We start from the raw sequence: 23,021 nt of genomic DNA, 5'->3' as shown, positions 1-23,021 counted from the left end.
AAGGCAGCTTGTGCCAGAAGTGGTTTAGTCATGCTGGCCACATGACCCAGAAAGCTGTCTGTGGACAAATGCTAGCTCCCTCGGCCTGAAAGCAAAATGAGCGCCGCAATCCCATAGTTGCCTTTGACCGGTCTTAACTGTCCAGGGGTCCTTTACCTTTTACAATAAAATACAGAAATGCAATAAAAAAAAAAGCAATGATACAAAAGATACAATTAAAATAACATACTGGAAAGTCAGCAACTAATGAAACAGGCAGCCCACCCAACATTGCTAAAATGTAATCAAAACCAATAGCAAAAGCAAGCTAACAATAATGAATTAAAAAACATCAAGGGAAAGTTGGCAAAAAGGATGTATCTTCAATATCTTTCTGAAAGCCCTGTAGGGTTGTGGTCTGGCAGAGTAGTGTTAACCACACGTGAGAGGGCTTGGGAGTTAAGTACATTTCCCCCCTCATCATCTATTGTGTCCTCACATATACTTCAATTTTTGAGCTCCCTCCTAATGTATCCCATGGCTGGCTTCTTATTGCAACAACTTTCTGCTATCCTCTGCCCACCCCACATTCTAGTGAGCAGCAACCTGATCTTGTGGCATAGAGCCTTGGGAAAACTGACTCAGTTAGGAGCAAGCACACTGCATTTATAGAAAACTCACTCTGGTTGTAGTGAAAGATTACATGAAAGCCTCATGCAGAAACACGCCTGCAATTCACTTACTGTTGACTTTTCCATCCTTGCATATAGCACGCAAAATGCTTTCACAAGCAGAAAGTCAGAGCCTAGTCAGCAAATAGAAAAGCAGGTTGGTGCTACAAACTGTTCTAATAGGGGACAAGCGAAACAGAACCTATTCTAATTCCATTGTAAATAGCTAATTGTCCCTGTATTTAAGACACACACCACTGCTCAAGCAAGGGAAGACTGTGTACACACCATAAAGCACCCTCTCCAAAGTATCGTGGGAACTACAATTTCCAGCGCCCTTAACAAACTGCAGTTCCTAGCATTCGAGGTGGGGCATGTTTTAAATGTGTGATGTTTATGAAGAGTTAGGGCAAAGAGGAACTACTGTTTACACATACGCTTATGTAAGAGGCCTATTAAATACAGTGAGACTTACTTACATGTATAAAATTAGGATGCATGGAAACATCCACTTCCGCTTGAGGCACCATGGATGATGACTGAAAAATTCCATTAGAGGCTGAGATGGGAGTAATCAGCCTCCCAAATATTCCCAGGGGTATGGGAAGACACTGCCTCATCCGCAGTTGGGTCATTCCATGGTAACTCGCGTTACATTTGACTTATGATTACTACAATTAAGTAATATCTAAACATAGTAAATGAGAAGCAATCTTGAATAAAATAATTGTGTATATAATACATACCTGGTTATTTTAAAAACCTATTACCTTTTTCATATTAATTTCAAAATATTAAAAATAAAAATTATTTTTGTGTGGTAACTCGCGTTACATGAATTGGACAGCCTAATTTTATGTACCCACGTTTTTTCTTTTTCCTCCTCTTACGAGGAATTTAGAAAAAAACTTTTTAGGCAATAGTATTACAGAAATCTTGCCTTTCATAGCATAGTGGTCAGGCATTTCAAATTTCAATGGTTATTAATTGAATAACTTTTCTCATGGTAACTCACGTTACATCATATGGTAACTCGCGTTACTTTTCAAATAATAATTTCATACATTGGAATTTTATGAAGGTAAATAATTATTTTCTTGTCACTTAGGAAATGTTGACAAATATTTATTTAAACATGAATGTTAGAGACAGTTTAGAATCTATAATAGCCTCTTGAATTAACCATAGTAGGTGGGGAAATTACGCCAATGACTTTAGATCGGATGTAAAATATTTCATCAGCAGGCATAGGCCATGTCCAGAAATTTCCAGTTTTTTTCATAGCACTAACTTTGTACTCCTGCTGCTCTTCAACAATTTTAATGTCTTTCACAGTTCCTGGAAAAAACATTTCCCTCATAACTCACTTCTACCCAAGATCCAAGCTTAATATCAGCAGGAACTGTTGAACTTGCAACAGTAGGAAGGTTAGAACTAAATGAAGGTAGAACTCCCACTTCATAGGTCTGCTTAGTTACTGCATCACTATTTTTAGAAAGTATGGAGCAAATAGGTTTGTGTTCCAGAATCTTAATATGGTGCATCTTTGATATGGCCTTCACTGGCTGCGCACTTTTGAAAATATTCATTGTATTCAGCGTAGCGTTTCTTTTAACGATTTGGCCTGGTGTGATCACTATTTTCACCATAGAGACTTTAGTTGCTGTGGTGACAAACTGAGTGGCACTGAAAACCAGGGGCGTAGCAAGGGTGGACGGGGGGCGGGCCGCCCCTAGTTCCAGGGGAGGGGGTGACACTTTGGCTGGCCCTTCCCACCCCACCCCGCCGGGCGGGCCCCGAACGAGAGCATGTCGCCTTTCCCCCCTTCCCAGCGGCTATTTTTTGGCGGAGGGTGGGCCAGCGAGGAGGGGGTGTCACGCTGGCATGACACTCCCTCCTCGCTGGCCCACCCCCCGTCAAAAAAACCGCTGGGAGGCGGGAAAGGAAGCACAGCAGGCGCATTCAAGCGCCTGCTCTGCTTCTCTTTTCCCCCTTTCCACCGCTTTTTTCGGCGGGGGTGGGCCAGCGAGGGGGGGGTGTCACGCTTGTCACTGGCATGACACCCCCTCCTCGCTGGCCCACCCCCGCCAAAATAAACCGCTGGGAGGGGGGGGAAAGGAAGCAGAGCAGGCGCATTCAAGTACCTGCTCTGCTTCTCCTTTTCCCCTTTCCGCCGTTTTTTTTCGGCGGGGGGTGGGTGGGCCAGCGAGGGGGGGTGTCACGCTTGTCACCCCCTCCTCGCTGGCCCACTCCCACCCAAAAAAAGCCGCGGAAAGGGGGAAATTCCCCCTTTCTGCATCCATGTGCGCCGTGACGTCACGATGACGTCACGATGCACGCGCCGTGCCCCTCCCCCCAGGGGGGGTGCCTCTGCACCGCCGCCGCCCCCAGCAGCGCAGAGGCTTGCTACGCCACTGTTGAAAACTATTTGCTTTCTTGCTCTCACTGCATTCCAAACTTGACACTTAATGGTCCCTCCTGTGCCATCAACTGGGCCTTTGCCATGCGATGTAGCAAAGTAGTTCCACCTTATTTTCTTGTGGTGCTTTTCTTCAAGAGCAGCAATTGCAGCCACAACATATTTGTTCTTAAATTGTGAGCTTGGTCCATCAGACCATACATTAATTATGTCAACTTCTTTACGAATGTGCTGCAAAATGAAATCTATGTAACATACCACTGTCTCCTTTGAATGATCAGAATTGTCAAATGCAAGAACCAATGGGTGGTGCTTCCCACTATACCACATTGAACAAGTAAACAAGCTTACTTGGTTTTGTTTCCAGTGAGCACTTTGAATTTCATCCTGTGCCACACAGGTGTAATTTTCCAAAAAGTAATTTTCCAAAAAGAGCAATTAGAATGCAAAATTTGAGCACTGTAACGTGAGTTACCATAATTGCGGTAACTCGCGTTACACATGTTGATAGTGTTTGTAGGGCACAAACTGTAACATAAAATTATAATGTTTACATGATTACATTGCATCTATTGCCTAGAAGGAAAATGCAGAAAAGTTTAATTCTGAAGCTCCAATTCAGGAAGATATTCTAAAAATAACTTGTTTTGGTAACTCACATTACAGCTTCATCATCAATAATTAGAATCAATCAATACCAATGAAAAATGTAATTGGAGCAATATAGATTATTTGCAATCAAAAGATGACATTTTAAGCTTTCAGTATACATATTACAATAATTGTTTACATGGTTTGAATAGATTTTATCTTACCTTTAATGTATGTCTAACTTCAAAAACAAATTCATTTGCAACATGTGCTACATTCAGGTGGTGGCCATCTTGGAATGAAGCATTCTGGGAATAATTTGTTTTGTTGCCAAAACAATTTGATATGTATACACAAACTTAACATGTAAAAAAATTATTATTTTTTAAAAAAAATATTAATTTTTTTCCCTCATTTTCATGGAATGACCCAGTTGCCCATCAACTCGGCTTCGATTTTGGGGCTGGGGGGGGGATTGGATGCAAAGCACCCAGGAGAATTAGGATCTCCTGGACACTGTCTCTCGTGAGCGTAGCAAGCTCCATTTCTTAAGATGAAAAATTGGATTTAAGATTTGGACATGCTTCAAATGAGGAGGGATGAAATATTTTGCTAAACAACCGCTGAGGTGCTAAAGGAGATTGAGAGGAAGAAGGCTTAACATCTAATTGGTATGTGGGAATGGGACAGAAAGAGGGGGGGGGTTGAGCCTTCCTTGTTATTGTACTTTGTTTCACTACATTATATTACTGGGCAAAAACCCCTCCAAGAAGGACCGTTTTCATCATTTATAACAAGCGAGATTTGAAAGTTTTATATTCGTGGACATAATATGGCTTCAAAATTTTAAACCGTGTGGAAATGGAAATATTATATAATAAGGCGTTTGATTTGCTTGGAAGAGGATAAAAAGTTCTCCAATATGTGGATACCAGGCAGAGGCAGAACCTTGTTAGCTGTTGGATGTTTTATTAATGGATTTTGGACTGTTTCCTGGACATTTCTTGGTTTGTGGGGAGTGACACAGCTCTAATTAGGAAATCCGCCATGTTGAAGATCGAGACTGGGCTGCGGAACTACTAAGTCATAGGGGGAGGTAAGCCTTTAATATCTAGTATCTCATTACATTTGTATTTCCAGCTTGACTTGGTAATCCTCCCCTGAAAAGGCTGAAGTTTGAAGCAGCCGGTTTGGAAAAGTTATTGAGTTGTCGCTTAGTTTGGATTCTATCAGAACTGTGTGAGATGACAGCTGCCAGCTGAAAGGATATTTGGATTTGACAGAAGCACCAATGTGTGAGGAGGCACTGCAATTTACAGGAAAATCATAGACATTAAAGCCACACAGTAACATATCTTTGTTTGTTTTATCTCGCTTGTGGGAACAACTCAGAGGCTATGAAAGAATGAAGGATAATATCAGAAAGAACTAGGGGAATCATCGGAAACGACTATGGAATGCAACAGAAATTTGATGTTGATCAGAGCCCTCCAAGTTTGAAGCATGAGAAGTACAAAAATTTATAATTTGGCAGAATATTTGGACTATTTGATATGTTTATGTATAATTTGGAATATTTAATGTGATTTAATTGATTTGTTAAAGTGGAAAATTCAATAAAAATGATTTTTTTAAAAAGGATGTATGGAAACATCACTTCAAACAGTCATGGCTGCACCCAAAGAATCCTAGGAACTGCAATTTATTAAAGATGCTGAGAGTTATTTGGAGTCCCCTGTTTCTGTCACAGAGCTGCAATTCACACAGCTCTCTAGGAAGAGAGATTGATTGTTAAACCACTCTTCAAATTGTAGCTTTGTGAGGGGAATAAGGATTTCCTAACAGCTCTCAGTTCCTTTAACAAAGTACATTTCCCAAGATTCTTTGGGGGAAGCTATGGCTGTTTAAAGTGGAATAATTCTGCTTTACCGGTAAATGTGTAGTGTGGACGAGGCCTTAGTGCTATGGGCACATCAGTCCCAATCCAGCACAGGAAGAAATGCCTTGCTGGTCTCTGACACTTCTGTCTTAAAAAGGGAAATATGGGTGCACCCTCACTCTCATAGGAATCAAGAGAGAGTAAAAGTGGGGTAGAAAAATAAAGGATTAATAAACAAAGGAGAGTTTATATTTTGGTTTATGATGCTGTTGCTTTTATTTTGTAAGGACTTCATGGAATGCGTCAATGTGTCTGGCTGTTAACCAGAAGTTTGGTAGTCTGAACCTATCTAGGGGGATACTTGTTGGCAGGATTCCTGTATTGCAAGGAGTTGGACTAGATGACCCTTGGAGGCCCTTCCAACTCAACATTTCTATGATTCTATGCTTTGTATAAAGAAGTAAACAAAGTGCAAACAGAGGACAGAGTTATGTCACTCATCATCACCAATTATGTTATGGGCACTAGCCAATAGGCATCCATCATGACACACAACCAGAGTCCAAACTGCACAAACTGTTGCATCATATATATGGGCCATGGGCTTTCAGAGTAGTTTACACCACTTACCGTTAATTTTGTTTGTTCAAACAAGTCATTATATAAAATGATCTCAATGTATTTGAACTTTCAGAAGTTGTGATTTCCCATATGTGTTCTCAGAAGGCTACAGTAAAGGCCTGCCATGCACATTATATTCTGAATTGTTAATCACTGTCATAGTCTGCCTATTTTACACAGATTTGTAATAAAGAAGTTCCAGGAAGAATAAACAATACAAATATATGATTGCGGTTGGAGACTGGACAAACCAGGCTGGAATTATTAAACTAATATAGTAAATATTTTTATGGATTTACTCATCCAGAAGTTCTAATTGCAAAAAAAAAAAAACCAAAATCCCTGCAATTAATAATCTTGCAACTAGATTGTATCAGATGCTCCTAGAAATACGCTTCATGTAGCGTGTTCCCATTTATGGAATTGCCTTCATCTGCAGGTAGACAAAACCTGGGACACTCCATCTCAGGATGCATTTCCAGGGGCTTATTTGTGCTAAACAGGTTGGTAATGAGCACTTTGGGCATATCATTTTTTGCTTGAGAACAACAGTCAGGACTAGATCAACCCCCCCCCCCTCCCTTTCTTATTCTAAGCTGTGCTTTATTTTGTTAAGCTTCTCTGCTGCTGACACAGGAATCTCACCCACCCAGAATAAGCTAACAAAGAGCAAGAAAATGTCCTTTGGAAGTTGGAAAGGCTAGGCTGGGCAGGGTTGCAGCATTGTTGCTATAGACAAGACCTCTGAAGATCCCTGTTCTATATGACAACAGAAGCCATTTTTTGCCTCCTTCCACTCTGACCCCGCTCAGAGGATCTTAACAATTGCTACCTGCTGGCATGCAACACAAGAGGGCCAAGGGAGCTTGACACAAAGACCTCTTTCACATGATGAGCTTGCCTTAGAGCAGCCAGGCCTGGAGGAGGCTGAGTGAATAGTCCACCCCCCCCCTTCCATTTCAATGCCTTGCATTTCAATCAAAGTCAACACAATCAGTTGGAAATCTTCCATACCCTGCGGCTTCTACGTTGTATCCTCCTACCTGCCATCACCTGGTTACCAGTTTGGCATTAAGGGAAGCATGAGTTCTCATAAATACTAGTGAAAGCCAAAGGGCCTGGGGGATACCAAACAAGTAACAGAAGATAGGTAGAGGGGTCAACATGCAGCACCTTTGAGCTAGGCAAATTAGCATATAACAAGGATGGGGAAACTGGCTCACTAGATGTTGCCAGACTGCAAGGCTGGTGGGAATCAAACATCTGATGGGTCATGGGTTCCTCACATCTGGTAAAAGAAAGGAAAGGAAAGGAAATGTATGCTATAGCCTCACTGGGTATATCTACACCAGGCATCCCCAACCTTTGTCCCTCCAGATGTTTTTGCCTACAACTCCCATGATCCCTAGCTAACAGGACCAGTGGTCAGGGATGATGGGAATTGTAGTCCAAAACATCTGGAGGGCTGAAGGTTGGGAATGCCTGATCTACACCCTACACAGGGACGAGGAACTTGCAACTATCCAGATGTTGTTGGGACTCCCAACTTCCATCAGTCCCAGCCACCATGGCCAATGATCAGTCATGATGGGAGTTAGACTCCAATATCAGAAGGGCCACAGGTGGTCCCCAACTCTGCACAGCAGACATAAACTGATTTAACAGCCATTCCCTGTCCCTGGGAACCCTAGGAGCTGTAGTTCTGAGATGGAAGCCTGTTCTAGAAGAGAACACTTTAGAACACATTCAGCAATTACCATGATCTCCTGATGAAAGCCATAACTGTAAAACTGGTATAAGTGAAAACAGGTCCTCAGACTTGGGGGTGGGAAGAAAGGTACGGCAGATTAGTTGCATCCCACAATTGCTTCCTGCTCGCCTTCTGAAAACAGTAGAGCACTCCAAGAGTCAAGTTCAGGTTCATAAGTTTATTGTTCTAGCCAAAGCCATGACTAACTTGTTGCAATAGCATTTATAAGATAATAAAGAAAATAGATTCCTAATATAAGTCTACATCCATGATGTAAGAGAGAAAAGATGACAGAGACACCAATAAGCTTAAATCTAGCTTGATATTTGTAAGACATATTGGGGAAAGTAATTTTGAATGCCTGAAAAGGGCTATTATAGCTTATCCTAGGCGCCTGAGGAACTTTATAGATGAGCAGGGATTTTTAATGCAGGTGCGCAGAATGAGGAAGTAGCTTTGTGATACCTTGTTCCTTGTTCATAATGATGTCATACTTCTGATCAATCGTTTTAAAAAGCACATGCAGTGTTTTCAAAAAATACACTCAGTGCTCTTAAATAAATGTTTCTGGGTTGTTGGGTTGGTTTTTCGTTTGTTTTTTTGCTATTTAACACTGAATGTATTCAAGCAATTTGGACCTTGCTGAATTAGCTACTCTGCCTGACAGAAAACTGTGCTTCCAAGAACTTAAGTGCAGGCTGTTCCGCAAAACCTTTAAGCACAGGCAGTTCAACTCTGCTGAGACGATTTGATTTAGGACCTAAAACGTACAAAGCACGCACTCTACTAATAAAAAGAGAAGCTCAGTGGCATAGCTGCAAAAGCAACAATTTCGTTCAATCTCCAGGAAGGGCTGGGAGAAGATACCTGTGCGAGACTCTGGAAAACCTCTTTGTGGACAATGCTGAGTTAGCTGAATCAATGATCTGATTCTGTATAAGGTAGCTTCATATGTTCCTTGCTGAGTGGTACCTAGCAAGTTATGTGTTAGGTTCTTAAATAAAACCAGCAACGTCCCACTCCCCCAGAACTACTCACAGTAGTTACCCTATTTCCAAAAGTGAAAATCCCTCGTTTTACTTGGTGATTCCCCCCCCCCCCCACATAAAGTTTTTGCACACACAAGCCAGAAAGCATCCCAGATAATGATAGAGGCTAATAGCCCTTCCAGACAACTGGCTTGTTGTAAAGGAAAATGGTGCAGACTGTTGCATGTATTCCATTATGGTAGTGTTTTTGTGGCAGAGAAACTACATTTCCTGCAGTGTTTCATTGCTGAGATCCCCTCCACTCACATCACCTTTCACTTGCACTTGCATTAGCTATATATGAGTGCTGAATGGACTGACTATGTGAGTGCCTGGGATACTACCAGAGATGAGAGGCATAGCTCATTTTCCCATGCTCTGCATCCCATTATGTATAATTAAAAAATGTTTGCCTTGATTCTGAGAGAGAGAGAGAGAGAGAGAGAGAGAGAGAATTACTAGGACCTGTGCCCAACTGCTCACCAAGTTCCCCCCTCCTATTACAGCTCACCCAGCTTCCCTCAACCCCCTTAAAGCTTGCCCAAACACCATGAACTAAATCCAGTCCTCTGTCAGCTCCCTGAGGCTGCCAGTGCTTCTCACCCCCTCCCCATTCAGTTAGAGGCACCATTAGACAAGCATTTAAGTGCCTACTATGTTCTCAGTACTACTAAGCATTTAAGTGCTCGACTATGTGCTCTGGTCCATGGGGTCACGAAGAGTCGGACACGACTGAACAACTGAACAACATGTTCTCAGTGGGACGCAGGTGGCGCTGTGGGTTAAACCACAGAGCCTAGGGCTTGCTGATCAGAAGGTCGGCAGTTCGAATCCCCATGATGGGGCGAGCTCCTGTTGCTCGGTCCCAGCTCCTGCCCACCTAGCAGTTTGAAAGCACCTCAAAAGTGCAAGTAGATAAATAGGTACCGCTCCGGCGGGAAGGTAAACGGCATTTCCGTGCGCTGCTCTGGTTTGCCAGAAGCGGCTTAGTCATGCTGACCACATGATCCGGAAGTTGTACGCTGGCTCCCTCAGCCAATAAAGTAGGATGAGCGCCGCAACCCCAGAGTCGTCTGCAACTGGACCTAGTGGTCAGGGGTCCCTTTACCTTTACCTATGTTCTCAGTGGCTGTCTGAATCAGTTCTCAGTCAATAACAATTAAGGGGTAAGAATCTCTTCTCACATCAGAAACTGTGTGATCACCTTGTGATCTATTAGTTTAGCCCGTCTGCCTTCTGCCCCTGCTATAGAACCTGGAACCTCCTGCCTTCCAGTTAGGTATAAACATCTTCTGCTGAAACAACATGAGAATGAAAACAAAATAAAAACTGAAACTGAAACAGAAAATAAAAACTTGTCTAAAGCCATTTGAGCAAATTAAGCCTCATCTTAGTATTTCCCCTTCTGTGTTTATTATTTCAGCTTGCACACCAAACTAATCATTACTAATAATAATAATAAATATACAAAAACACCCACAGCAGTTCATGGCTCTGGGTAAAGTAGAAATATTTAGTCTTGGAAAGATAACCTGCAGTTGGCAAAACTCAGGCCAATAATAAAGCTGCTTCCAGCCTGAACCAGGCTCCCTGGCCTGCTAGCAAGTCCCCAAAGGGTTTTGCCAAGGCACTTAGAAGACAGGCACATCACAAGGCTTACTATCATGAGCAGTGGCAGGGGCACAGCTGCCCCATCCTAGGGGATGCTGCCTGCACATTAGCATGTGCAGCGACTAATGTCTTTGAGACCATTGCCAAAGCTCCTGCTGGCACACAGCAGGGCACTTGCATGAGTATATATATATATCAGCAAATATTGTGTGGTTCCATTAAGGCACATCAGAAACCCTGTACAATAATATACTGCTCTAACACATGCTGAGGGCATACCCAGGGCCCTTGCAGAGACTAAGTAAGCCACACACACCCCAGGGCTCTGTCGAGGCCTCTGCTCCAAGCAAATTACTCTCTGGGTGCTGTTAGTACTATAGTTACAAACCTTTAAGGTAGAGTGTGAGGGAGACCTTTTATTTCCTTCCTCCTCTCAGCTGCTTTTGTCTGTCTCTGTCAGGCCATGCACAACAGCTGAGCAGATAAACAACTTGCCACCTGCTCCCACCTCCAACCCCGCCTCTCCTCTAAATCGGATACATTTCTCCACCCATTCACCCAAAGCCCAGCCCTGTCCCCCTCCTCCCCTGCTGCAACGTTTTCTCTGTCGATATTGCAGGCTGTGGGAAGTTGTAGATCTGTTGTCTGCTGGCTGTAAAACCAGCTGCTGAAATTTAACTTCATTTTGCTGAAGTTGTTTAATGCTGACGTGGCATTTTGGTTGTGGAAATGCTCTCACATTTGAACAAGTGAAACTTACTTGAGGAAGACTATTCAAAAGATCAGATCTAGGCAGAAATGTCAGTTTTTGCAAAACAAGCATACAGTACTTGGTTGGAAAGTCAAATTGTGATCACCAAAAGCAAGCAAGCAATGAAATGAAAACAGAACAGAGAATGCTAAAGCTGGAAATTCTCAGATCTAGAGTAGTGTGGCTAAGCAAGATATATAATGCTGTAGGCCCTACATGCATTTCAAAAAGCTCTCCAGTGTATATTTTTAATGGCAGGTGCAGCCCCACTATGGTTCTGATTTTTAAAGCATTAATAGCTGCTGCAATAAAATGAATAGAAAGTTGAGGTAATTTTAATCTGTTTTAGTATTTTAAGTTCTATATGTTTTAAAGTATGGTTGTGAATTTTTCTTGATTTTACTTTCTTATCTTTTGTAAACCGCTTTTGGGGTGTGTGTGTGTGTGTGTGTGTGTGTGTGTTTTTTTACATTCAAGCAGTGTATACATTTTTATAAAATAAATAAAATAAGGGGGAAATGAATTGGGACATAGCATTACAGGAAGATGGGTTTAACTCTGCATTCCCGCTAGAGCCATTTCCCCAGTGAAAAAAAATCTTGAACTGCTATTTGCTCTATGGGACAAAGCATACAAATCTAATGCAAAACCTGTATTGTTTGTTTTGTGCTGCAGGGCAAATAGCAGCTTTGGGAAAGCAATTTTAATTGGGAAATGGTGCAGAGGCAGCAAAGGTTTGCACCTTCACCAGTGTCCCAACCCAAGTCCACTCCTTGCACCTGCTACTAAGGCTCTTTTGAAAATGTAGGCAGCCCTATTCACAGAGCTCCAGCACCATGTTTACTTTCAACTCTGGTGTCTTCATAAGGGCTGGAAAAGACCTCTGCCCAGCAGCACAGGCAGTTGCTGGCAGTCAAAAGAGACCATAGGTAAAGGTAAAGGTACCCCTGACCATAAGGTCCAGTCGCGGATGACTCTGGAGTTGCGGCGCTCATCTCACTCTATAGGCCAAGGGAGCCGGCATTTGTCTGCAGAAAGCTTCCGGGTCATGTGGCCAGCACGATTAAGCCGCTTCTGGCAAACCAGAGCAGCGCACGGAAATGCTGTTTACCTTCCCGCCAGAGCGGTACCTATTTATCTACTTGCACTTTGACGTGCTTTCAAACTGCTAGGTTGGCAGGAGCCAAGAGACAATACTGGAGGGGAAATGGTTGTACTAAGATAAGGTATTTTCATGAGTCTTGATGAAGCGATTTTAATTTTAGCATATATTTTTAGCATGAATTAAATGAAGGAAGCTGCAGCCTACTGCAGCTCATGCCACCACACATATGCTGGGTTTCAAGGTTCTATGGCAAAGATGGGCAGAAATCAGGTTGTTATTCTAATAGATCACAGGGTACTCTGCAATAGTTGGTGGCTTCCAGTGGTTTGAACAATGACAAATTAGAATTATTAGAGTCCCTGTAATAACACAGATAGATAGATGGATATACATGATAGATGATAGATAGTTAGATATGCAGCTCATCCCAGTGTTTGGGTCATGGGATGCAGATGATCAGTTCCAGCAACCTTGTAAATAAGACTCCAAAAGTTAGTAGCCTGGGGAAAAAATGCTAACCTGCTGGGGCTGGCAGAGGAAGGACAGATTGTTCTATCCCTCCTGCAGCAGTCTGTGGCATTTTGTTGCAGGGCACAGAGAAGGTGGCCTTCTTTCTCTAGCAGACTACAGGGTTCTATAATAGACTCAGAGTAGGAAGAGAACTCTACATCCCTCCTTAACCAGCCTACTTCTTCACCTGCATGGAATTGGCTATAGCTACAAGGCTAGCATTTAGATGCAAGGTGTTCTACCACTCCAGCTACTATTTTGCACCTGGTTCAGGTCAGTAGATATTGGAATTCCTAGTTAAAAAAAAGAAAGGAGAACCTGAAAGCCTGAAGTCTACCTACACCTGCTCTATGGGATGACTTCCTTCATTTCTAGTTTGTATTTTTATTTGTTTTTAAGTAGAGTGTTGCCCACTCCAAGACCAGAAGACAGAGCGAGTTCAATTGAAATAAACAATTAAGAAAGCTGTGTGCTTATAGTAGTTAAAGTATCAGGCCAGCAGTGTGGAGAGACCCAGTCTTCCCACCGCCATATAGCTAGACTAACCTAACTAGGTAGTTAGACAAGTCACTATCTTTCAGCCTAATCTACCTCAGAAAAGGCAACCAAAATGATCAAGGGGATGGAGCAGCATTTGTTAGTTTAGAGACTATATGAGTAAGAGGGGACATCATAAGAAGTTTGCGAAATGATACATGGCATGGAGAAAGTGGCTAAAGAACAGCTTTCTTGCCTCTCTCATAATGGGCATCCTCTGAAGCTGAATGTTGGGAGATTTGGGACAGATAAAAGAAAGTACTTCTTCATGTGGTGCATAGTTAAACTATGGAACTCACTCCCACAGGAAGCAGTGATGGCTTTAAAAGAGAATTAGATAAACTGATGAATGATGAGGTTATATACTATCCATGCTGGATATGTTCTACCTCCACTGTCAAAAACAATCTGCTTCTGAATGCCAGTTGCTGGGTATCACACATGGGCAGAGTGCTGTTGCATTTATGTCCTGCTTGCTTCCCCCCGGAAGTCAATTCTGCCTTTTAAATCCCAGTAATGTCCTAGAAAATCTGGACATATGGCAGCCCCATGCTGGACTAGATGTTATTCTGCATTTCTGAATAGCTCCAGCTACTATATAATAAATTTAGTTTCAGTGGCAGGTGTAAAGCCACTACCAACAAGGATTTTGGAATGTTGAAGAGTTGGATAAGTTGCTATTCTGGCAGCCTTATGAACAGAATCATTGCCCTTGATCCAAACCTATTTAGAAATCTAGCAGCAAATGATATCATAGTTCCATGAAAACAGTCTGCAATTGGGAATGGATAACAGAAAGATATGAGTGAAAGTTATATCTAGAGAAGTTCATGAAAACTTAATAAAAGCAGTCTCCAATTGGGAATGGATAACAGAAAGATATGAGTGAAAGTTTTATCTAGAGAAGTTCATGAACTTTGAGAATTAGAGCACTGTCATGTAAAGCTTATTTATTTATAAGATTTCTTACCCACACATCACCATGAGGTCCCCAGAGTGTACAATTCTTAGACATGCGATTGAGAAGCTAGGCAGTAACTTTTAATGTCTCTCCCTGACAAGAATGTAACACTTGCAGGAAACTCTCAACTCCAACCCAATACAACTGCCATCTAGTGGAAAAAAACATACAGTGGCACTATCCACACATTACCCTTTCATTAAGAAAATAATTACATATATCAGCACTATTGAAATATCCTGTAGTTCAGGTTTTCAGTCAAGCATCTCTAAATCTCAAAGGCTTCCAAATAACTCAAGCAATGCAAGTGATAATCTGACTAGTAAAATAACTGGCAGAATCTTAGTAAATGAGCTCAGTTTTTCAGGAACCACTTGTGCATTTGGTGATGGCACTTTCTCAGGAATAGGAAAATGATGTCAACCATTTCTGTTAAGTATTCCATATTTTACCTGTGCAAAATATGATCTCTGCTTCATTTCCCCCTCCCCCCATGTGCTAAAAGCTGGAATTTACCAGCCCTATTTCCACCAAGTTTGATATTCTCTCTCCCCCTCCTGGCTCTAAATGTGGTAGTTCTCACTGAATTGCCAGTTACAGAAATCCTACTTTAGTTTAGTTTGATAATTGGAAAGGTACTTATTCCAGGTCAGGACATTCTGAAATAAGATTCATATCTAAGGTTTCTCATTAATATAGCACTCTCCTGGCCATTAGTGATTTTGGCCTGTAGCTTAAAAGAGCAATATGTGGGTCGTTCTATCTCAAGATTTTATTTGCAGTCCTTACTGCCCTCTTTGCCTCTCTGCTTGTTTGAAGGAAAAAATTAACTAGTGGTGATGTGGCAGAAAATCTGCTGCTTTAAATTGAGCTGTATTGTCTATTACAAGTCCATCAGGTATGTCATATTGAACAATCTTTGATTCTGCAACAAAACTGCAGCAGGTAATATCTGGCAAGGGTACTGTCTCAATATACAAAGATTACATAACCACCACAAAATAGTGCCAATCATCCAATTCACACAAATCAGCTATTAACCTTTTCTAAGGTGAACCTGTGATTCTCTTTCCATCTATCCCAGCCAGCATAGCCAATGGTCAGGGAAAACAGGAGTTGTGGGGGTTTCCATTGTGGCCTAAAAGTTCGTTCCATTATGTTGATCTATTTCTTCTGCATTAGTCACAGGATAATATTTTATTGATGTCGTGACCAACATCAGGCTTCTATACAGTCTGCCTCCCTTGCTATGGCATTTGGTTACACCTTGATAGCAGATAACGTTTAAGAGTTTTTTCAACATAGACTGTGATACAACCATTCATTATTAGGCCTACTAATTCACTCAGTGGTCAGCAAAGCACGTTCTGGTCATCTCTGGTATTTTGTAAGCTTCAAGTTCTGGATCTCCATGAGTAACAGTTTGGATTTGATGAAATGTATTTTCTGTACTCCACCTAATCCATATCTGTTTGCATCCTCTGCTAACCACTGTGGGGCCTGTTGGCACTGTAAAAATTTTATATACCGGTATATCTTTGTAAAGACAGCCTCCTTAACTGGTCCCCCAAACCAGGATGTAGTGGATTTCAGTAGCAGGTCTAGTGGTTGTACTTCTGTTGAGGTGTCTTGCAAATATCAACCTAGATAAATGATAGAACAGATGTTATCCACACAGCTATATCTATCCTGCAGACAAATATTGGTTTGATTCCTCATTAATTATAAAAATAATCAAAAATAATCAAAGAAATTATAGTTTGCTGAGGTGCTGAGAATACCGGGTTAACTTTCTCTTACAGAACTATAATTCCCAGAGTGTCCAGTGTGTGTGTGTGGGGGGGGAGAGAAATAACAGTGAAATCTACTGAAATTTGTAGTGTAGATATGCCCCTTCGTTTATGTAGCACATGGTAAGGATTACATTATTACCAAGTGGATTTTGGAGAACAGATGGCCAGCCTGATCCTCAAAATACTTTGCAGCGTCCAGCCTCATTGAAACAAATGGTGCTTGCACCCAGCAGAGCACTCAAACCAATATCGTTAAAATGACACATTCAACGCCTCATCTGCACAAAGCAGAAAAGGCTTAGCCCACATAAACTTGACACTTCCCTGTCAGTCAGCCAAATGATGACCTCGTATGCATATAGGCTCCTAGTCTCCAAAGGGAGCAATTAATGCAAGGCACAAGGTTCTCCAGATGTGACGGAATTGTTTGTTCCCATGGGCTGTAGCATCACAACATTCTATTGCTTTTACATGCCTAAATATGAATTAAGCTTTAAAGTAGCCTCCAAGCCAAAATAAAAACAGGATTACTTTTAGTTTTGCAGAAGGATATTTTGTCCAATCTAGTACATAACAGACACTGCCATATTAACAGATACATGTTATGTACTCATGCATCCTGATCCTATGTGTGTTTACTATGAAGCCTATGCCACTAATTTTAGTGTGGCTTACTCTCAAGTAAGTGTGCACATCATTGCAGCCTTAGTTATTTCCAGTCCTTCTATATTAACAAACATGAGGGTACTTTAATTCTGTTTACCTTTTGTCTTCTTCTTTCCCCAATAGCAGGTGTTAACAGAGCTTAATGTATACACACTTAATGTATGGCCGCAACACTGTTGTGCAATTTGCTCCCTAGAGAAGCCCACTTGATCACTTCTTTGCTAACCTTTATGTTGACTTTTTTAAACAGGCTTTTAAATTTCATCCTATTTCTGACTCCATTTTGTGGCTGTATGCACTCTTGTATTACGGTATTATTTTATGTTAAATTGCATTTTAAAATCATTTTTATTTTTATTTTTTTAAAATTACAAAAGTACAAGTGTATACAATGTGTAACAAAAATTCCCATCTCTTCCCTCCCTCCAAAATATTCCATGTGCATACAGTGGTACCTCTGGTTAAGTACTTAATTCGTTCCCGAGGTCCGTTCTTAACCTGAAACTGTTCTTAACCTGAAGCACCACTTTAGCTAATGGGACCTCCCGCTGCTGCTGCGCCGCCAGAGCACAATTTCTGTTCTTATCCTGAAGCAAAGTTCTTAACCTGAAGTGTTATTTCTGGGTTAGTGGAGTATGTAACCTGAAGTGTATGTAACCTGAGGTACCACTGTATATTTAGCTCCAAAAGAGGTAAGTAACAGTGAAGTTCATGTGCTGAATTTTGGATAGTTGATTGTTGAGCATTGTTATCTATTCTTATCTTAACATTTATTTCCAGAGAGAGACCTGAATTGCTGGTGGTTTAATAATTGTACTCTCTCTTCTAATGTACTGAGTTTCCTCAAAACCATCTTTGGTTCTCATGGTAAGTTGCACTTGAACTGTTGCTGTAAGGGCCGTTTCCGTTGAAAGTTTAGGATGTACCGTAAGTGTGTTGCACAGTGAGAGCCAGTGTAGTGTGCTGATTCAAAGTACGGTACTTACACTAGGGAGAACAGGACAGACTCTGCTCTGCCACAGAGCTTACTGTGTGACCCATAGCCAGTCATGGTCTACTGGAAAAAGCATGAACAGTGCCAGGACAGTTGTTAGAAGGTTGCCCATGGGATCCAATGCCTCCATCTTTCGCACCCAGTCCTGTATCTCCTGCCCCATTTTAAATCGTCAATTATTTTAAAGCTTTGCTTAAATGGGAAAATACGGTGCCAGTGAGACACCCTCCCACCTCCTTAATTTGCCCAGGTGTAAATTTGTGTCAGGCAACTGTCCTCCTACAAGTAGCTCCTACACTTTGCAACTCCCTGCCTATTGACATCTGGCAGGCACCTTCACAATATTCTTTTTGGAGCCCACTTTATGTAGGCATGCGTGTCCAGACACGTACAAGTTACATGTGTTTTCTCTCTTTTTAGCTACTGCTGATTTTAATGTTTTTATTTAACTGCTTTTTATTGATAATTTTAATCCTTTATTTTTATAAACCTCTTAAGAGGTATTCTTGCAATCCAATGGTATATAAATTTTGCTAAATAATCTTGTCAATACCTAGCAATGCCCTTGCACATCGCCTTGAGTTCATTGGGGGGGAAGAACAGGATAAAAATTTAATAAAATACTGATGATTGATAATACATTGACTTTTCCATTAATATAAGTTAGAGAAAAGCCTATCATAACCACCCCCCTACTGAGCAGGAACTCATCAGACTTAAACATAGGGAACAGCTTTAGCCTATCCATTCCAAAGATTCTCTCCACTCCCTGTCCCAACCCCCCCCACCCCCAGATAGTGGTTATTCCCTGAGTCCAGCTGATGAAAGACACAGATGCGCTTACAGAGAAGCAGCTCTTGCCGCCTCCCTTGTTCCCCAGAGCCCTTCTCAACCAGCTTGATATCTAAGTGGAAAGGAAGAAAATAGGCTGTCAAGTGAGGTTGCCACCCAAATGATTTTCTGAATTGATTAGCTCCTCTCTCTTTTTGCAACCCCCGCCCCAATCACAGATCCCAAGGCCTGCAAGCAGAGATCCCTGCAGATCTTACAGGCTAAGTAATGACATGGGGTAAGAGAACTCTAGGGAAAACCTAGATGGAACCTTATAGAAAATGAGACAAAGGAAAAGGGAAAGCAGGGAGGGGGAACAACCCAAAAGGGGCACTAAATAACTGCCAGAAAGGAGCACAGATTGTAACAGTCGGAGACCACCTTGGGGCTGCAGCTGGTTTTGTCTCTCTGACTTAAAGGAGAGGCAAGGCAAGCATGCTGGGAAAAGACTGTAGACTGAAGAGTTAATTAATAAGGGATGGACAAGCAGGCAGAGAAAAGGGAGGCTTAAATCCTCAACTTTTCTGTGGACCAAGCATCCGAATAAAAGATATGCTAAGCAGGAGCCTGCTACTGAAGCTAGTTATGGTCAGCAGTTATTGTGCTATGGCTTGTGCACAGAGCTGATGCAAAAGGCCGTTTGGAAGGGGAAAAAGAAAATCAGCAAATACCAGATATTGAAAGACCAACTTTCAGAAGACCAACTTACATAATATTGCCAGGTCTCTTTGGGCCATAGAATGAAAGCTCTGTAGTGTTTTCTAATTATTATTACTAAGAGCATGTGTGTACAGATTTCATTACAGGCATTATTGGAACTGTTTGGCCAATTTGAGTTTCTACAAGTTTCACACACTGCCCAACATATCACTCTTCTATGTTCATAGGCAGTATGCTACGGAATACCAGTTGCAATGAGTTGGGTTGGGTTTAGAGAGCACTGCTGCCTTATGTCCTGCTTGTGGGCTTCCCAAATGCATCTAGTCGGTCATGTAGGAAACAGGATTAGATGGGTCCTTGCTCCGACCTGCCAGGGTTCAACTGATGGTAGGCAGTGCACAAAGTATATTTTCTAAATAGCCTGTGAAATTGGAGTCTAAGAGTAGGTGGGATTCTTCTTCAATATCCAATGGACCCATATGGTACTTGCATGTTTGTCCCTGAGAAGCAAATAATAGCTTCAGGGGTGGGGGATTTAGAGAAGAAAAACAGCATTTGCAAAAGGGTTAATCAGTTCCCCCTCAGCCTCATGACCCCAACCCAATTTGCTCCCTGGCCACTGCGGCTGCTTTTAAAGCTTTTAGAAAAGTGTTGGAGATCTGATTATGGATCTCCTGCCATCTCATCTAGTTGTCCTATTGCTGATTGCTTGTATGAGTTTTACTTGATGTTTTAAATTTAAGTCTGAATAAAACTTGCACCGGTGTTTTGTTTTGAGATGCAAATACGTAATGCTGCAGGGATTAGCATATAAAAGTCATTTACCCTCCTGTGTTTCAGAAAGATAGCTCTGAGGAATCTGAAGCCCTCCATTATTCCCAGCCAGCAAGGCCAGTGGTCAGTGATGATGATTATGATTATGCTGACGATGACGATGATACTGCCCTTCATCTGAAGATCACAGGGTGGTGGTTTACAACATAAAACACAAAAATGCATAATAAATAAACAACAACAACCCCCTCCCCCAGTTTAAAAGGCCATAGATTGTTTAATTAGCCAAAGACCTGGGAGAAGAGGATTGTTTTTGTCTGGCACCTAAAGGTGCCAGGTGAACCTCCTTGGGAAGGGTATTCCACAAGCAAGGAGCCACTACAGAAAAGGCCCTTTCTTGTGTTGCCAACCTCTTGTAGAGGAGGTACATGAAGAAGGGTCCAGGTTGGTTCATATGGGGAGAGTGATGATGGCTTTTGTAGTCAGACAAGATCTGGAGGGTCACAAGTTGGCCATCCCTAAGTATAAGAGAAGGAGATTGTCTATTTAACTTCACTAGGAAGTCCTGTTTAATTGTACCCTACACCCACACCCCCTTCCAATTGGGATTCAGGCCTCATCATGGGACTGAAACTGCCTTGGTTGCGCTGGTCCCGGGCTAGGGACAAAGGTGAGAGCTGTTTCCTAGTTCTGCTGGATCTCTCAGCGGCCTTTGATACAATCGACCATAACATCCTTCTGGACCCTTTAGGGGAGTTGGGAGCTGGGGGCACTGTTATACAGTGGTTCTGCTTCTTCCTCCTGGGCCATGTCCAGAAAGTGGTGGTGGGGGATGAGTGTTCAGACCCCTGAGCCCATGCTTTTTAACATCTACATGAAGCCGCTGGGAGAGATCATCGGGGGTTTGGGCTGGGTGTCCATCAGTATGTGGATGATACCCAGCTCTACCTCTCTTTTAAATCTGAACTAGTGAAGGCGTGAAGGTCCTGTGTGAGTGCCTGGAGGCAGTTGGAGGTTAGATGGCGGCTAATGGATTGAGGTTGAATCCTGACAAGACAGAAGTACTGCTCTTAGGGGACAGGGGGAGGGCTGGTGTGGAGGACTCCCTGGTCCTGAATGGGGTAACTGTGCCCCTGAAGGACCAGGTGCGCAGCCTGGGAGTCATTTTGGACTCACAGCTGTCCATGGAGGCGCAGGTCAATTCTGTATCCAGGGCAGCTGTCTACCAGCTCCATCTGGTACACAGGCTGAGACCCTACCTGCCCGCGGACTGTCTCACCAGAGTGGTGCTTGCTCTAGTTATCTCCCGCTTGGACTACTGCAACGCGCTCTATGTGGGACTACCTTTGAAGGTGATCCAGAAACTACAACTAATCCAGAATGTGGCAGCTAGACTGGTGACTGGGGGCGGCCGCCGAGACCATATAACACCGGTCCTGAAAGATCTACATTGGCTCCCAGTACGTTTCTGAGTACAATTCAAAGTGTTGGTGTTGACCTTTAAAGCCCTAAATGGCCTTGGCCCAGTATACCTGAAGGAGCGTCTCCACCCCCATTGTTCTGCCTGGACACTGAGGTCCAGCACCAAGGGCCTTCTGGCGGTTCCCTCACTGCGAGAAGCAAAGCTACAGGGAACCAGGCAGAGGGCCTTCTCGGTAGTGGTGCCTGCCCTGTGGAACGCCCTCCCTCCAGATGTCAAAGAAATAAACAACTACCTGACATTCAGAAGACATCTGAGGGCAGCCCTGTTTAAGGAAGCTTTTAACCTGTGACTTTTTAATGTATTTTAATCTTTGTTGGAAGCCGCCCAGAGTGGCTGGGGAAACCCAGCCAGATGGGCGGGTACAAATAATAAATTTATTATTATTATTATTATTATTATTATTATTATTATTACCTATGCCTGGTCAAGATCTTAATCTGAGGCTCTTCTCCCACCATGACTGGGGTCTTTTCTCTGCATGCACCATATTTATGGAACATTGGCTTTAGGGACGCTCACCTGATTCCATTTGTTATATTTTTGGCAGACAGTTTGCTCTCTTTATTTGAGCTTTTGGTGACTAAGGATTTGGTTCTTGATTGTATGTACTTATATACAATTTATTTGAATTGCTTGTGGTTTCTTCTTCAGATTAATTGCATTGCTGTTTTAATTATTTTATCTGTTAATTGTACTCAGGGTACAAAATGCAGCTTCTGTCGGGACAAAATTTGGATTGCATGGGCACATATTTTTTTATTGTACTGTTGCACAGAGTAGCAGATACATGAGATGAGAAGAAAGGAGATGCTAAAAGCTAGCCAAGAATGGTGAGAGAGGTTATGTGTGTTGTTCTGAGAGTAATACTGCAGGGAGAAAAAAAAGGAAAACACAGCCTGGGTGAAAGAGAACAGAAAAATCACAATGATACCACTGTAGCCTACAGGGAAGAATACAAGTGTGCTCTCTACACAGAATCAAGTGCAGATATTTAGGGTCATTTAATTACTTTCAGAAGAAGGTGTGGAGATTTTTTTTAATGCACCCTACAAAGGCAACAGAATTCACTATGTGACCCACAGACTGCACTGCAAATAACACTGCCATAGATGACCAGGGCGTTAACTTTAGATCTCATGAATTGGAATACAGCATGTACACAAAAGAAAGACACCCTACTGTTAACGCTGTAGTTATGGTGGAGCATGAAGGCTGTCATCTATCGAGTCATTGCCTGCAACTATCTCACGTTTTCCTTTGAGGCTTCCTGTCTGAGTATTTAGACAGGAGGCCTCAAACCCTGTTTATGTGACTTAATAAGATCATAGCAAATTGGTACCTCAAGTTGCTGCACCAGACTGTTCTGCCTCCCAGAGGGGCTGGATGAAACAATACTAATTTGCATTT

The 23,021-nt window shown here is 42.3% G+C and overlaps 1 protein-coding gene across 3 annotated transcripts in view; it reads right to left on the bottom strand.

Moving 5' to 3' along the window:
- ADA2 (adenosine deaminase 2) overlaps nucleotides 1-23,021 on the bottom strand; it is a 76,253-nt gene that overhangs the window by 33,898 nt on the left and 19,334 nt on the right. For 2 of the 3 annotated variants that reach the window (XM_033161658.1, XM_033161660.1), the window contains exon 1: nucleotides 10,938-11,052. The exons of the other annotated variant lie outside the window; for it this stretch is intronic. The gene's annotated coding sequence lies outside the window, so the exon portion shown is untranslated. Of the gene's footprint in view, nucleotides 1-10,937; nucleotides 11,053-23,021 lie in introns of those variants that run through there. 3 annotated transcript variants of the gene reach the window in all.

The sequence above is a fragment of the Lacerta agilis genome, chromosome 10, assembly GCF_009819535.1.
Source record: "Lacerta agilis isolate rLacAgi1 chromosome 10, rLacAgi1.pri, whole genome shotgun sequence".
Lineage (NCBI taxonomy): Eukaryota > Metazoa > Chordata > Lepidosauria > Squamata > Lacertidae > Lacerta > Lacerta agilis.
The sequence above is the reverse complement of the archived record's forward strand: the minus strand, read 5'-3'. Positions and strand labels throughout refer to the sequence as shown.